Source organism: Bidens hawaiensis, unplaced genomic scaffold (genome assembly GCF_021521415.1).
Source record: "Bidens hawaiensis isolate Kalapana, Puna unplaced genomic scaffold, B.hawaiensis_p1.1 tig00003956_1, whole genome shotgun sequence".
NCBI classification, from domain to species: Eukaryota; Viridiplantae; Streptophyta; class Magnoliopsida; order Asterales; family Asteraceae; genus Bidens; species Bidens hawaiensis.
Genome location: NW_027491227.1, coordinates 314787 through 319485, shown reverse-complemented (window position 1 = coordinate 319485; position 4699 = coordinate 314787).

Genomic DNA, 4699 nt, shown 5'->3' with positions numbered 1-4699 from the left:
ACAAGTTTAGGGGTTTTGATCCTCTTGCAAACGCGATCAAAACCATATGCTCAATTACCTTATATGGTGAACAGAAGATGGAGAACGAGGAAGAAACATGGCCGGCCAAAAATTGTGATGAACGAGATATCAACAGGTCACGATAATCAAAATGATTATGGGGTAAAGGTTGCTGATAGCTTGAGTGAGTTGTGGACCAGTTTATTTAAAATATAAATGAGTTTATATAGGGTTTTAGAAATCAATTGGTCCGCGGTTCGTTTTTTTGGCATTGAGCTGTCAATTGGTTGTTGATTAACAAAATTAAGGTATGATTTGGACGCGTTTTAGATCACTTAACGTTTATACAAGGTCAATTCCGTTTATTATGCCGAGTTTTGTGAAACAAGAAAGAAAAAGGGGGGGCTGCTCGACGGGAAGAAGGAGAAAAACGAAATGAAAAAAATAACTTTTATACAAATTGCATTTTGGTCCCTGGTCTATAGGTGTGAATTGAAAAGTGGTATTAAGTTAGTTGGGGGGGGGGGATATTATTGCAAATAGTTCATATTTATTATCAATAAATAAATAAACGAAGTATATATACTTAAACGAATGCGGGAATTTATTTAGTAACGAACGTTCGAATAATAAATGAGGAAAAAGAAAAATAAACGGGTCGGGTTTTCGGGTTTTAAATTTGACGAATGTTACAGTATTCACAACTCTTTAAAAATTTCGTCCCGAAATTATAGAAAAACATAACATAAAGAAAGAACGTAACTGTCAGGAGATTTTTTTTTATATAAAAAAAAATAAATAACACAGATCTTCAGGTGACCCAAATAACGCTACAAACGGAAGAAATGATAAAGACACTTATATATAGGATTTACCTGCGGCGTATCCACCATGTCTTTATCACATCGATATTTGTACCGTTACCCAAAATCACCCTAGGTTCCGTGCTATGACACACAACCGTACTCACCATGAGTTCCATACGAGGATTTTGATAATTATGCGTGCACTCATAATTATTTAGATTGTCGCATGATGCACATGATTTGTCCCGTTTTGCGGGTTCGAAAACAAGGTAGAAGAAAAAAAATTTTTAGTTGATAATTAAAGGGAATTATTTGGTCAAGAGTGATGAAACAAAATGAATTAGTGGACTTTGATGACCATAAATAACTAGTAAACAAATTTGCAAAATATAACAGAATTGTTAAGTTAATCAACGAAAGTAATAACAACAAGGTGAAACAAATAGATGGGGGAAAATTTGAAATTATATAACTATCTTACACATTCGGTGTATTTGAAATACTTGAGGTGAAAACAAGTTTCATGAATAACTAAACACATAAATAGTTCAACAAAACACATGATTAAAGAATATAATAATATATGAGGCTTTGAATTAAGATTATAAAATCATATATGATGAGGAAAGAGTACCGTGAGAATGTGGTGAATTTGGAGGGTTTGGGTAGCCGTGTGTTCAAATATCGAAATAAAATTTGTACATGTGACTCATATTAGATGACTATGTACAACACATGTTCATAGTCCCAATTTCCAAAACGTTTGTAGGAAATCGGTCATAGGTAGTTTATGATATAAATACGATACTATTAGATAACTATGCGCATCGCCATGCACATAGTCCCGGTAAATAACCGGTCATAGACCACTTAAATCATGATAATAAATTATGTAACAATAAATAGTGCAATAAGCGACAAGATAGGAATAATTGAGAGATTGAATGCCATTATAAATAACCAAAATTCTCATTCATAACAAAACTGGATATTTAATGAAGTCAATACATTAGATTTAAATGAAAAGAACTAATTAAAAGAAACGTCTTTTGCGTAGCATGTCTTCATAACTGGTTAGGCTTAGACTTGGGAACAGTTGATATAACACACATGTCCTTGAGTAGCTTGGTCACTTGAGGTTGGTGGGTTGATTGGGAGTTGGTTGACTTGAATTGGTTGCATGGGTTGGGCTTGAATTGCTTTGATGGGTTGAGCTTGGATTGGTTGAAGTTGATTTACTTGGGCTTGGTAAGCTTGATATTGAGTGGTTTGGGTTGGGTTGGATTGAATTTGGTTCATGAGTGTGAGTCTTCCACAATTGTAACAACCTCTAATAATTGAGGGGGGACTGAGTAAACGGTTGAGCATGGTGTAAAGTTTTGGGTTGGGTAAGAGGTGAGGTAAATGGTTGCATCAAAAGTTGGTTGCGTTCACAACATGTGGTAAAGAGGTGAACAAATCGATTGCAACGGGTGCATTGTTGGCACTTGAGGTTAGGCGAATGGTGAAAGTTACACGTATCACATAATGGGTGGGGTCCTGTGTAGGGCTTCTTGGTGGGTTGGGTTTGCGGTTGGCCAAGACATAGTTTTAGGAATTGGACTTTCTTTTATTGTTGCGGTAGTGGGGAGAGTTATTGTTGTTGTGCTTGAAGGATTCGGGCTTAGAAGACTCGGGTTTGGAAGATTCGGGCTTGGGTCCTCTGGTGGGCTCGGATGCAGGCTTATCATTGAGCTTCTTGGAATTTTTTCGCGTCAAGGTTCCGGCCTTAACGTGGTTTTCGGTGAGGGTACCGGCTAAGGTGATGGCATCATGGAGGGTTTGAGAGTCACGACTTAGGACAGAATCTTGGATTGCATAGGCAAACCCGAGATGTACTTGTCGATTGAACGTTCAAGGGGAGTGACCATGTGGGGAATGAGAAGGCTCAGTTCATGGAAACGATCTTTGTAGATGGTGTCATTAACACTCTCTTGTTTCAAATTCCAAAACTCCTCTTCCAACTTCTGAAGCTCATGTTTCGGGCAAAACTTCTTGAGCATGAGTTTCTTGAGGTCATCCCATGGCAAGGCCATGACAACCTCGGCGCCAAGCGTGTGCTTCTCACCGTTCCACCAATTGAGGGCATTCTTCTTGAGTACGCTAGAGGCGTAAGTGGTTTTCTTGTCCTCCGGACACTCACAGTGGAGGAACACGCTCTCCATTTCTTCAAACCATTGGAGTAGAATAGTAGCACCATCGATACCGAAGTATTCGGGCGAGTTGGCACGCTTGAATTGTTTGATGGAGCAAGCAATTGGTTTCGGAGTTGTGGATGATGTAGGAGCATTCATAGTTTGGTTTTGAGAGATGATTGTTGGGAGGGCTTCCACAATTCCCTTAGCGATGCGGATGACATGCTACGGCCCGAGTTATTGGTGCGACGGTTACGATTGATAAGGTGGGAAGAAGACATGCTACAATGACGACACGTAAAAATTTATTATGTTTTGGGAAAAAAAATTGTATATCTATGTGAGATTTCGTGTTTTTTGAAAATTCATGAGAATACAAAATAAAATTTTAATAACCTTAACTTAGAATACAAAATAAAATTTTAATAACCTTAACTTAGAGTATTGAAGAAATTGATAATCTGAGAAAATATTCATTTTTAACAAAATAAAAAAAAATTAAACAAAAATCTCATCGTTGGTTTATGAATGTGATCGTCACATGACCACGTTTGATGCAATGAGGGTAGTAGATTCGGTTTCGTTTGGTGTAATATGCTTTGGCTTAATAAGTTCCACACTCTTACTAAACACTCCAGGAAGGCAACTGGGTCTCGCGGTTGATTCAGATTTATGCGCATTGCACTTCCTTAGGCTCGCAAGCCTTGGTGTCAAGTGTTCGGTAAACAAGTGTGTCACTCTTACAGTTTACTACATATCCGTCACACGAATCTTCCTCAAAGAGAGGGGAGTGAAAAGGCGGGATTTCTTAAGGAATTTCCCATTTTTTTTTCTAAAGTTTGAAAACAATTTTGAGAGTGAGACATAGCCTAGGATTAAGTGTGCGCTTTTGTGTACAAGAATAATATTAAATCATTAAATAGTATTTAAGCTACTACAATCAATAATATAATTCATGGTGCAAACACGCAAAGGCATATCACGTATAGGGACATAAGCATGCTACTAGGCCGTTATATCTAACTATCTATTTTATAGACTTCGGCTCTGATACCAATCTGTCACACCCCGGCCAAAGGCGGAACATGCCAGGGCGTAACGTATTGATTGGACAGTAGCTCAAAAGACACTAATTAAAGCGACAATAATTATTTAATTTCATTAACATTAAACAAGTACACAAATTCAATATACAAAATAAATACATCATACTTTTTGGGTTTAGAATGAATATCCTATGGTTAAACTAATATATTCAATCTTGATCAATGTAAATTACTTGTACCTGTAGCATGTATTAAAATAGATTTTGTCAACATTAATGTCGGTGAGAATGCATAAGTTTTAGTTTTGTGTATATATATATATGTATATATAGAGAGAGAAATCACAATTCATATGTAAATGATGAGTATTACAATTCATATGAAAATGTAAACAACTAAATAGATGTGGACCCGTTCTTATTGATAAGAAATCAAAATACTTGGTTAAGTGTATGATCATACTAGATAAGGATAGATGAGGATGAGATACCAACCACCAAACATAAAATAAACAATTAAGCACATAGAACATGCAATAATCACACATAAACATATATTGAGTTGTGTTATAAATCGATAAATAAATAAAATGAGTAATTTAAATAGGGTATACATGCCACCCCCAAAATTTAAAAGAGGAAAAAGGGGGATATGTAAACTCGCATGAAATATA